Source organism: Nerophis lumbriciformis, linkage group LG05 (genome assembly GCF_033978685.3).
Source record: "Nerophis lumbriciformis linkage group LG05, RoL_Nlum_v2.1, whole genome shotgun sequence".
NCBI classification, from domain to species: Eukaryota; Metazoa; Chordata; class Actinopteri; order Syngnathiformes; family Syngnathidae; genus Nerophis; species Nerophis lumbriciformis.
The window spans coordinates 43827833-43841166 of NC_084552.2; the positions used below are offsets into that span (position 1 = coordinate 43827833).

General features: G+C 41.3%; 1 protein-coding gene across 1 annotated transcript in view; it reads right to left on the minus strand.

Annotated features, from left to right (window-relative positions):
* LOC133605614 (phospholipid-transporting ATPase ABCA1-like) overlaps nucleotides 1–13334 on the minus strand; it is a 212824-nt gene that overhangs the window by 5071 nt on the left and 194419 nt on the right. The window lies entirely within an intron of this gene.

Genomic DNA, 13334 nt, shown 5'->3' on the forward strand with positions numbered 1-13334 from the left:
TTTTTTGTCGAGCCTTACAAAGTGTTTATACTGTAAGTAATGTACTTATTACTTATTTATCTTAGTTGTAGTTATCATTAACAAATGTAAAGGTGCTGAGATCCTCATGTAAAATTGATAATGCTAATCAGCAGCATGTAAATGGCAAAACCAATGTAAGTTAGCATTGAGCTAGCACATTTTGTAAAGTGGAGCCATCAGAAATGCTTGCTTTGTTGGCATTTAAAATTGCAACATTACCTGGTGGCAGCCCACTACAAATGTGTCTGTTTGAGCCAGTGCAGCTGAATATCAGGTCATGTGCAAAGAATGGATCAAAATATGATACCGTTTGATTTTATGTGAATCGAGACCTGGCAGTGCCGACAGAATTCGGTCAGTACCTATCAAAGTACAGTATTTGGTTCTCATCTCTACTAGCAATGTTTCAGATTTGTTTGAGATAAGATAGATGTACTTTATCCATCCCACAATAGGGAAATTATGTGGTCCACAAACAATGAGGTAAAAACCCACAAAGGATATAAAACAGCACTGAGCAGCTGCAACTAGCTGACACTTTAGCCGCGTCATTTTTACACACAGCAACAAAAGTAATACACAATAAAAAACTAAAATATGAGTAATAAAAAGATACTGCGCACACCATCGCATAGGCATATACAAACATATGGAAACGGGGTTTGTACAAAAAATAGTTCTGAGTGACGGTGACGTCACTGAAATGACTATAAAATGTGTGCGATGACGTCAGCTTAGTTTGACGAGCAGCTTGCTCCCTCGTCGCGATTCGACCGTGGACAGACACAGGTAGTGATCATCAGATGAAGTCTAATGATGCATTGAACCACTTGAGCTAGTTGGTTGGAGAATTTCTCGAAGCTTCAATACATGCTTCGGCACACACAAACAGCTGTATCTTAACCTACTGTGTAATGTATTGAAATGTTGCGTCTATTATGCCTCTTGGAAATGACAATGAATCACAATAAATGTTTGACAAAATGCTTTTGCTTGGTAAATTAACAAAGTATATTAAAATATGTTTTATGTTGTACATATGTATATATATTGTGTGTTTGTATTTTGCCAACATGGTAGAATCATATATGATAGGGCAGATTGTATAATCAGGCATGTGATTTGAACTTAATGAAAAAGACTGAAAATAAGCCGGGGGTCTGGCGGGGGTACAAAGGGGGTAAGAAAAATCTCAGGAAGAGAATCCCTCTGCCATCTTCCACTAGTTGTTTAATATATAAATCGCCCGCTTGAATATTCTCTCTTCTCTTCTCCAATTCTGTCGTCGTCATTTGGGATGTCTGTTGTGATTTCCTTTCCTGGTTCGATGACCCGCCCTATATTGCCTCTGATTGGCCTGTCCGTAATGTTTTGCCAATCGTGACTCATCATATTAAACCAACCAACCAACCAATCATGGACTTTCTTATACGTAAACCAACCAGTCATCATTGATAATTCCCGTATATTTTGTCCATTGCTTCGCTACGTAACTTAAATTTTTAAGTTAATCTAAAATTAAAAAACCCTAGTTTTTACCACTGGATTATCAAAATCCGTACTCATTACGGGAAAACCGCAGTTGTTAGCAGGTATGGCAGAGAGATGGATGAAGATTTTAACACACATTGTAGGTCGGAAAAAACGAAGAAAAACAGAAAATATTTTTTTATATTTTTACAGAGAAAAAAAAGACGGATTTCCAACTATAAAAGGAAAAATCACATGCCTGATCATGTTTTTCTGTCACCTTGAGCAATTGGCATAAATAGGAAGATGACAACATAATGTAACTAGGACAATGATGTACAGAACAGAAGAGATTTACAAAATGTTTAATATTTTTTGACAAAATCTCTTCATCATCCTACCATTTCTGTTCCGGGGATCGAACTGGGTTCTACCAACCGAGCCATATATCTGGCCAATTACCAGGGATGTGAATCTTTGGGCACCATTCGATCCGATTCGATTTTGGGGGGTAATGATTCGATTCAGAATCAATTCAAAACAATTGTCGATTCAAAATCTATACTTTTTAATAACATTGGGTGCCAGTTGTATGATTAACTAAATTCCTCCATAAAATAGATAAACAGCTGTGATACATTTCTATATTGCTTAAAAGAAAACTGGGTTTGTTCAATAAAATGTAATAAAGTCAAATATAAATAAGGCAACAAGAGAATTATCCTACACTTCTCTTTTCCAAGTAAACCTGTAAAGGAAATATGGACATCTACATCAACAATATGATTTGCCTGAGTGACTGGATAGAACAGATTAAAAAAAAAATATATATATATATATATATAAAACAACTTTTTGAATAGCGATTCATTCCAAAATCGTCTTTTTTTTGCTGCTGGTCAGACGCCGTCTCGTCATGTGATGCATGAGAAACATCAATTTCAAGTTTACAGTTAATAATAGCATGTGTTAACATGATGGGCAGTGTTAGTTTGTTAGTTACTTGCATTACATTAGACGACGTGCTGACTTAGCTGCTGCTTCTAGGGGTGATTCACTTTCGCCTCGAAGGGGATCCAAAACGGGTACATTCATTCAACGTTATAACATGCTGTGTTTGCTAATGTTTCTGCTAGTATTTTCCCAAATTGATACAATTTTGATTGCAAATTACCCTGTTGTCTTCCTTTGTCGTGAATAATTCTAACATGAGTCTTGCTGACGTGACGTCATGCTTGCACACAGGTATCGATAAAAAAACGTTACTAAGACTGTCAGATGATTCCCAGGAATCGAAACCATGGGAGCCGGTTGCTATTCTGAAGAGAGAATCAAAAAGCGGCTTGACGATGAATTGTAAAAAAATCCATGCGACATTTTGACCAAATAGCCACCATTATTTGTAGAACACAAATATGTTTTAAATGTAGAAAAATATCATAAATGTCATAGGAAAAGTTATTTTTTGTAAAACGGGCGTTTATTGACGACTCCTTCTTGCTGTATACACCATCCACGCCGAAACGCCAACACGCCAACAATATTTTATAACTCTGCATCATTAACTTATTTATTTATTTATGACACATATTTAAAGCATGCAAACTCTCAGCAACAGCTACAATGACCCTTTTAAGAGACATATTTGCCAAACTAACTTAACATTACTTCCGATGTGTCTTGCGAAAAATGTTGGCCAACAAGCTACAAGACAAAGAGTTCATCCCTAGAAAGATTCAAAATCAGAGATTATGCACAACTTTAGCAACATATATTTGCCACTAAAACCCAAAATATCGGACAGTAAGTGGACCTGATTAATGAAACTTCACGTAAAAACAATTCAACCCCACAGGGAAGGGGGAGGTGACATGTTAGCGCAATCATGTAGCTTAGCGTTAGTGATGGCTAACTTAAGAAGAGTCGACAGACGTTAATTGCCTTTCGGCTCATTAGCATACCGCCGCACCTCGTGAAACATTAATTACAGTGCGCTCTGAGGAGATAGGTAGACAATTAATGAGGAATTAGCAGCATGGAGAGCATTTCTAGCCAACCTTTTGTTTTCCATTGAGAAGCTATCAATCATCTCGACACTATTGAACAATACAACATCAATGGTATTGAAAAACTGCAGTTTAAAAACTAAATAAAGGAATTAAAATGTCAGTTCAGTAACAACATTGCTTATAGAGATGGAGCACCAACAAAATGCATTAAGTAACAATATTTACAGTTGCTAGTTAAAAAAAAAAGGCGTAAGTGCTGTTATCTCTTAAATCCAAAATGGACATGATGATGCAAGCTAAATGTCTGCTAAACAAATTGCTTCATGTAAGAAAGGAGCATCCAATAATGGCAGTTGGAGAGGCGTACTGTATTTATAATAATAATACACATAATAATAATAAATACTAGTATATATATATATACATATATATATATATACATACATATATATATATATATATATATATATATATATATATATATATATATATATATATATATATATTAGTATTATTTTATTATCATTAGTCATTACTAAGTTTAAGTTGAGTGTTTTTGGAAGTTTATACATTTTTTAAATTGTATTTTACAGATATGATAACAGATACATACTGTATGTAGTTGTAGATTATGATACAAACTATTTTCTAATATAGTTTATTGTAAGTAGACCTGATTAGAGAGGAATTTATTTCTTGCAAAAGTTTTTTTTTTTTTTTTAATAAATAGTTTGTATATAAAATGTGTAAATTGTTGTATATCCGTATAATATTTCAATTATGTAAATCACATTTTAAATAATTATTAATCGTGCAACATTTTTTCTACAAATAAATACAAACCCAAAATAATTAGTTAGTCTTTACCTTTTTGGTCGCCTGAGGGGTATTTCTTCATTTTGAATGAGGCCCATTACAGAAACTCCAGGGCGAATTTAATGACTTGTCGCTGCGGAAGATGGCTTGAAATAATGACATTTAGATGGCAAATGGATGGTATAAATATGATGAAATACAGCATCATAAAATAGAGTGGTGAACAAGGAATGATGGCACCCAATCCTGTCCTCTCCTCCATCCTTCCAAATACTTGCACTCTGCTTAAATGCTTGCTTGTGCACACACTTAGAGGTGGGTAGTACATTTACTTTTTTAAATATTTTTACAGTACTCGTCAGAGTAGTTTTGAATGAAACATACTTTTTACTAGTATTTTTGTTAAGAAGACATGTCACACTCAGTTCACCAAGAGGGGATGTTTTAAGTGTGGTTTTATATTTTACCTAATCTTTTATATTGTGTGATGTTTATATCATTGTGTGCTTTTATTGTTTTGAGCAATTTTAACTACAGTGTGGTGTTTGTACATTTTTAGCTTGTTTTAAAGAGCATGTTTTAGCAGGAACGCTGTCATACACCCTTAACTGTTAAGTGGACTGATTGGAGACAGCTGGGACATTTAACAATCAAGCGACGTGATTGGAGAAGGGCATTGGGAGTTGCTGTTTAAATGCCAGCAGGAGCAGCACGCACACTAGCACAGAGATTAGAAGGCAGAAAAGGTGTAATGACGGAGGAGCTGCGACACGCCGCATGAGAGGAGGACTGGACAAGGGGACGACGGTCTGATGCGGAGCGACGCGCTGGCGTGACGACGCACATGCCGACGGGTAGTGATGGGTTGTCGAGGCGCCATGAAGCGTTTCGACACATTGCAAAACTGTATTGATACTGTGTCACTAAATACTGACATCTGGTGGACATTAAAAATCCCTACCGGCAACCTATGGACCGACTCAACTGACACTGATTTTATGACCTAGTATATACAATAATGTAAACCAAGTCATTGTATTTCATTTAGGATTATTTCATATCTTCATTTAAATAAAAATATATTTTAATCTTTTTTAGATACAGTCAATAAATAATGTGAACATGTATCAAAACATGGAAATCTAAGAGAACGTGTTGTGAATGAGGATGCTTGTGGACTGGGAATTTTTTTAATTATTATTTTTTACACATTTTTATTAAGAAAAAAACAGTTTTTCCAACGTATTCAATTTTAGACGATTTCTCTTCTTAGTTATAATCCTGGGTGTCTCTGGAACTTCCTTTTCATGCCTGGCCCTATAATGCCTCAGTATTGAGGAGGTGGATTTGTTAATGTACGACAATTCTGTCGTACAAATGCGACATTTAACCTGCAGAAAATATGAATAGTAAACTAAGAATCATTTTGAAGAGATTTTGAATTCTAATAGATCAAGTGGAAACTTTGAGAGAACAGGATGAAACGACAAGGAAATGAACACAAATACCTTTTTTTCCGATATATGATCAAAATATTCCCACACGGCGGAAATCTTTCTTTTTGCCTGAGGCTGCTCCATGATCTCCGACGACGATAAATTACAAATGACCAACGACATAAGTGCGGCGATTCTGTTGGCAGCAGCATCTTGTTGACAGATCCGCTTCCTTATAAACACAGTTTGGCGCGCAGGCGTCAGTTCGACACAGTTCGCGTATCGGTCACGTGACCGAAACAGCTGATGATCGGTTACGTGACTTTCTAAAAGCGGTACGCGCACCGACACAGGGTTTTGCTCTATGAGTTCGACGCATGCATGCATGCATGCATGCATCGGTGTTGCCGGACCCATCACTACCGGCGGGTGTTATTGACTCAATGTTCACAATACGCTAAGTAAAGGAAAATGAAATAATTCTGTGCCTGCAGGGTGTGTTTTTTATGACATGCTGTCGCCTACTGCTCAGTGAGTGCACCCTCCTGCTCTCCTCACAGCAGGAGTGGCAGGGCTGTGGCCTAGCTAAAAGAGGTCAAAGGGCACGGCCACCTTGTGGAATCTTCTTCCCCACCAGCAAAGGAAGGCAGCTGGAACACATCTAGTCGACGTATCTTTTTAATCTTTTATTGCACATTTTATCATTGTTTTTATTTTTTTTTAGCTTAAATTAAATTATTTTAAACAATATTTGGTATCTTAACAGTGAACCTGTCATGATCTGTTGCCGGGTCATAACTTGATTTATGGTTGGTAGCTTTTTTCCTACGTTTTTGTCTGTTTCCGTGCTCTATCCTTTACTTTCGTTTACTTTTGGTTTCCATGGACACTAATTCTCCACACCTTCCCTTGTTTAGTACTTAGTGTTCCCACCAGCTGTTTTGGTTAATCACTCCACTTTATATTTTCCAGTCACCCAGCACAAGTAGCTGGGTCAATGCTTGCTCTACGCGAGTCTTGTTTTTCCTTGTTATAGACTTTCTCGCTGTTTACCACGAATTGATTAACGTGGACCCTGACTTAAACAAGTTGAAAAACTTATTCGGGTGTTACCATTTAGTGGTCAATTGTACGTAATATACACTGTACTGTGCAATCTACTAATAAAAGTTTCCATCAAGCCATGGCGACTATTTAGGTTTTTCGCTTTATTAGCGTCTGACTTTTTGTATTTTTGCTCTGCCTGCAAGAACTGAAACAGATTCCTACCTGCACGCTGCTCCTGCTTGTCCGTCTGCATTAGAGAGCACACAACTATCGCAACCATGCAATCAAAACGTAACAGGAACTTTGCCTTTTCATTGCTGGTAAATGTAAAGAATTTGGCCTTGCGTTACAAACACTTACTCTGATAGCTAATTTATTCATATCATATTTGTTCTAGTAATTACTGCTTGCAATGACTATTTTGTCTTTTCAGAAAGACTTTTTGCAGCGAATTATCACACTGTTATCCAATAAATCAAAGCCTGGCAGTCTCATGGCTGCGCTCAGTCATACTGAATGTTACCTTACAAGCCAGGAAAAAGAACAGCGATATCAAACACTCATTGTTTTCAGCCTATCAAGAATTTCACTTCCAATAAAAAAAACCATGTAGATAATTTAGTTTTAGATGTACACATGCTAACATTAGCCCTGTTATAACACTGTAATTGACTATAAATTGTGTATCTTTTGTGGTACAATACATGCTGTAAGTGTCTCACATTAACTAGTCTTAGTGCACGTATACCATTAAACATATATAGCTACTATATAGAATCAGAATCAGAATCAGAATCAGCTTTATTGTCATTACGCAAGGTAACGAGATTGAGGCCATTCCATACAGTGCGATGTGTGCATGCTAGAAAAACAATGTGCAAATATATAAAAATATAAAAAATGTAGAAGTGCAATGAATATGGTGTGAAATGAATATATACATGAAAAAAAACAAAAACAAAAACAGGGTGGTTGGTGGAATGGGTTATTGCACCGAAGAGAAGGCAGTTATGAGGGACAATGGGGCAGTCCGTTCAGGATGGTTATGGCCCTGGGGAAGAAGCTGTTCTTTAGCCTGTTTGTTTTGGTTTTAATGCACCTGTAGCGCTTCCCAGAGGGCAGCAGGTGGAACAGGTCAGAGCCAGGGTGGGTGCTGTCCTTGATGATGGCACTGGCTCTGTTGAGGCAGCGGGAGGTGTAGATGTCCGTCAGAGAGGGGAGAGGGCGGCCGATGATCTTCTGAGCCGTCTTGACCACTCTTTGCAGCCTCTCCCTGTCTGCTGCAGTGCAGCTGCCGTACCATACCGTAATACAGTAGGTCAGCAGGCTCTCGATGGACGAGCGGTAGAAGGTCAGCAGCAGGTCAGGCTTCAGGTTGTACTTCCCGAGGACTCTAAGGAAGTGTAGCCGCTGCTGAGCCTTCTTGATGATTGATGTGGTGTTGACTGTCCAGGAGAAGTCATTAGAGATGTGGACTCCAAGGTACCTGAAGGTGTGGACCCTCTCTACACGCTCGCCGTTGATGTAGAGGGGGGCAGGGTCGGTGCTGCTCCTCCTGAAGTCGACGATGATCTCTCTGGTCTTGCTGGTGTTGAGAGCGAGGTTGTTCTCCGAAGACCAGGCCGTCAGCTTCAGGACCTCCTCTCTGTAGGCAGCCTCGTCACCCCTGGAGATGAGCCCGACCACTGTGGTATCGTCGGCGAACTTGACGGTAAGGTTGTCACTGTGGGCCGGACTGCAGTCATGGGTGTAAAGGCAGTAGAGGAGGGGGCTCAGCACACAGCCCTGTGGGGAGCCGATGCTCAGCGTGCGGGAGGATGAGAGGTGCGGGCCAAGTCTCACATTCTGGGGTCGGTCCGTTAGGAAGTCCCTTATCCAGGCGTTTGTGAGAGGGGGGAGGCCAAGAGTGTCCAGTTTATTGCAGAGTCTGTCCGGGATTATTGTATTGAAGGCAGAGCTATAGTCCACAGAGAGCATCCGGACGTAGCTCTGCTGCTGCTCCAGGTGGTTCAGAGCAGAGTGGAGAGCAACAGCGATGGCGTCCTCTGTGGACCTGTTCGCCCGGTATGCGAACTGGTGGGGGTCGAAGTCTGGAGGGATATGGTCCTTGATGTGCTGGAGAACAAGTCGCTCGAAGCACTTCATGATTACCGGAGTGAGGGCCACTGGTCGGTAATCATTCAGGCTGGTGATGGGAGACTTCTTCGGCACCGGGATTATTGTAGATGACTTCAGGCAGGATGGGATGACTGCCTGAGCCAGGGAGAGGTTGAAGATCCTGGTGAGGGGGGGAGCGAGCTGGTGGGCGCACGTCCTGAGCACCTTTCCAGGTACTCCGTCTGGTCCGGTAGCCTTCCTGGGGTTCACAGCCAGGAGCACTCGTCTGACACTGTGCTCCTGTACAGTGAGTGGAGTGGCGCCGGAGCCCGGTGGGGGCGGGGGCAGGGCTGGAGCAGATGAGTGTCGCTGGGGGGTTTCGAAACGGGCAAAGAAACAGTTAAGCTCCTCTGCCAGTGTCGCACTCTGATCCGCAGTTGTCATATTGCAGCCTCTGAAGTTCGTGATGTCATGAATGCCCCGCCACACCTCCCGTGAGTTTTTGCTGGACAGATGGGACTCTATGCACCTCCTGTGGTCCGCCTTTGCTTTTTTAATCCCTCTCTTCAGGTCGGCTCTAGCAACACTGTACAGTGCCCTGTCCCCTGACCTGAAGGCTGCGTCGCGGGCCCTGAGGAGTGTGCGGACCTGGCTGGTCATCCAGGGTTTCTTGTTGGGGTAAACCCGGATGGTTTTTTCCACAGTCACATTCCCGATGCAGAACTTTATGTAGTCCAGCACCGTTCCTGTGGCTGTCTCCAGCTCCTGTTGTTGGAAGAGGTCCCAGTCTGTGTGTTGGAAGCAGTCCTGAAGTTTGGGGAGTGCATCGTCAGGCCAGGTCATAACAGTCTTTGTGATAGGCCTGGCCTGGCGTCTGATGGGGGTGTAGGTAGGAGAGAGCAGGAGGGAAAGATGGTCTGACTGTCCAAGCTGGGGGAGGGGTGTAGCTCTGTACGCGTGCTTTATGTTGGTATACACGTGGTCCAGGGTGTTCTTGCCCCTTGTAGAACACTTCACGTGCTGGTAGAACTTAGGGAGTACAGTCTTCAGATTGGCCTTATTAAAATCCCCTGCTATGATATGAACACCGTCGGGGTGGGCCCGCTGCTGTTTGTTGACGGTGTTCAGCAGAAGAGAGAGCGCTGTGTTTACTTTGGCGTCCGGTGTAATATACAGAGCCGTGATGATAACAACAGACAGCTCTCTCGGGAGAAAAAAAGGCCGACATCTAACAGACATGTACTCCACGTCCGGGCAACAGTGCTGTTTAGTGATTGTCCCGTTGTTGCACCAGTTCTCATGCACATAGATACAGAGCCCCCCTCCTCTGCTCTTACCGGAGTCCTTAGTTCTGTCCCGGCGGAGCAGAGTGCGTCCGGCTAGCTGCATGCTAGCATCGGGTATTTCCGGGTGAAGCCAGGTTTCGGTGATAATCATAGCACAACAGTCCCGAACATAGCGGTTTCCAGCAAGTTGTAACTCCAGGTCGTCCATCTTCTGTACAAGGGATCTGGCATTAGAGAGGAACAGGCTCGGTAGAGGTGGCTTGTGGGGTTGTTTCCTAAGCCTGAGCAAGACGCCGGACCTGCGGCCACGCTTCTGCTTCCTCTCCCTCCTCCGTCTGCGCCGTCTCCCAGACCCGACAACAAACCACGGAGAGCCCTGTGCTCTCGCTATGTCATCTGGGATGTTGTGCTCGTGGTGAAAGTCGCTCGAAACAGATATCTGGTGCGAGTTACCGATATCCAAGAGTGACTGGCGGGTGTACCGGGTGTTTGCAGTACAGGTGGTGCACAAAAGGAAAAAAAACATGAAGAAAAGAAGGAAGAAAGAGCACTGAAATGGAGAGCCGTAAGCCGCTGCGTCTGTGCGCGCCGCCATCTTGGATTTTTTTTTTTTTTTTTTTTTTTCATCAATCAGAAGTTACTTTAGTTGTAGTTTTTTCACTCAAGTAATTATTTGGATGACTGAATCATGTTGCTCTAAAATATTACTATTTAATTCAGAAACGATTTAAAGATGTTTTGTCATTGGTTGGAATCAACATGGCTTTGTCCTCATTGGGCCTTTTGCTGATTTCTTTTTTTGTTTCTTTCTGTAGTATGCAAAGTGCTAATGACATGAGGTCTCTGGTCTACATTTTGGGCATCCCTGCTGTAGAGGCCAGTTCTTTGTGGCCACTATTGTCTTAGTATTCCAAGTGTTCATCCTATGGTTCCACATAGCGGTGCGAGTCACATGGTTGTGGTATAGCAGCAACGGAAGTAGTCAAATCACCTGCTCATCGGGCAGGCTTGTGAACTGGGAAGTCCTTCAACTGACTACCTTTCTATGTGTTTTGTAGCCACAATAAATTACACTGTAGCAGGGTTTACAGACTGATTAGTCAGCTTTCTGTCGCGGGCAGGCGATGGTGGTTGTATAATTTGAAAAAATCAAGTAAATTCTGATTTATAGACATTTTACAATACATTTATCTACCTGTAATAAAAGGCATTTGTTTGAAGGTGGATCTATAATACAAATGTTTGTCGAATTGCATTTGATTTTCGGACTCTGCTACACATTAACCACACAAAGCTTTGTAGATGTGCATCGCTTTTGCACTCCGCTGTGGTTGGTCAGACTCCCGAGGACTTGTGAAGTGCTGCTAAGCTCCACCTACTCATTTTGTCGGTACATCAGGTGAGCATAAATGAAACTTTACAAAAGTATCAGAATTTCCAATTTGAAAATGTCAACTGTTGAAATAAAGCCCTATTTGGATCCGCAGGCAGTGACTGGCTTGATGGAGGTTTTTTTTTTAATTTCTTTTATTTTTTTACTTCATGATTTATCTGAGTTGCAATCCATGTTACCACCTAATTCAATTCAGAATCGATTCATCGGATGCCATTTCTATAATTACATTCATCCATAAAATATATAAACCGCTCTTATCAATTTGTTGGTTTTGTTTAATAAAATGAAATCCAAATAAGACAGCAAGAGAAGTATCACACACTACTTTTCTAAAGAGAACTTGTACAGCAAATATGGGCATCTACATCAACTATGATTTGCCTGAGTGGCTGGACAGGATAGCTTAAAAAAAAAAAGAAGCTTTAATTGATTACGAATCGCGATTAATCTGAAAATCACATTTCTTGACACGCCTTCTGTTTACCTGTGCGCTGAAAATATGGATTTGTTTTTCTTTAACACAAAATAAACACACTTTGGACACTGATACATTCTGACATACATCTTGCTGCTCTGTTTCAACACGGCCAAGTAACGCCGGAAAGACATCGTCTTTCAGCAGCAGTTTACCGGCTAAACCAGCTTCGTACTGGCCCATGTTGACAAAACGGATGTATTTGTCTTTTGCTGACCAGGAAAAAGCAGCTATCCACTTCTGCCTGACGCTTGCCTCTTTAGGAAAGCAACACTTTCACATTTTCTTTAGGCCATTGGTCAACGTGCAACAGTAAGTCTGTGTAATTGCAGCACACAGCAATATAACTCCCTAAGCAGAGAGGAGGGGGCAAGCCGAGAGCATTACATGGGCATGCCCGTATAAGGAAGTCTGGTACACATTGACATCAATAGGACTCCACTTTTTAAACAGATTTTAAAGAAAAAAAAACACGAGGAGCGATCCAAAACTGCTTGCAGGTGTAACCCCGGTAACGTAACTTTGTATCATATTACAAACTATTGCTAGACTTCGTACTTAAGAGAGCCATTTGTCGTGAGACTTCAAACTGGCATCTCGGCCATTACTTCCAGGTTGGTGCTTCCAAGCCCGACAACAAGAGCAAACATGGCTACTTTTGTGAACAAGACATCCACATAGGTTTGCTGTATTAAACATGGGAACTGGCCAGGTTTACAGACCACATTGAAAGACACGTTACAGTCCTGGATTAAACACCTGTAGTGTGAGCTGCTCGGCCATCAGACTGAAGCCAGAAAGGAGCTTTCTTTTAAAGTTAAAGTACCACTGATAGTCACACACACTAGGTGTGGTGAAATTACCCTCTGCATTTGACCCACCCCCTGGGAGGGCAGCAGTGAGCAGCAGCGGTGGCTGTGCTTGGGAATAATTTTTGGTGATTTAACCCCCAATTCCAACCCTTAATGCGGAGTGCCAAGCAGGGAGGTAATGGGTCCCATTTTTATAGTCTTTGGTATGACTCATGGAACTCCTAAGAACACTCAACATTCTGACCATGGACTAAAAAAATTGTGTCAAGCATTGGGACTGAATTAGATGTGCACAGTGTAAATATTGTACTGTATTTTGTACAAATTTGTTTTTCTTGTCTACCTTGTAATATACTCAATTTGCATTGCAAACCTGTGTTGAGTGTCATTAGCACAATGTGTCCTCCGATCTCTATTTAAACTTTTGATACTGGCCTATACTCTACATTATCTCTACTTCATAGTTACA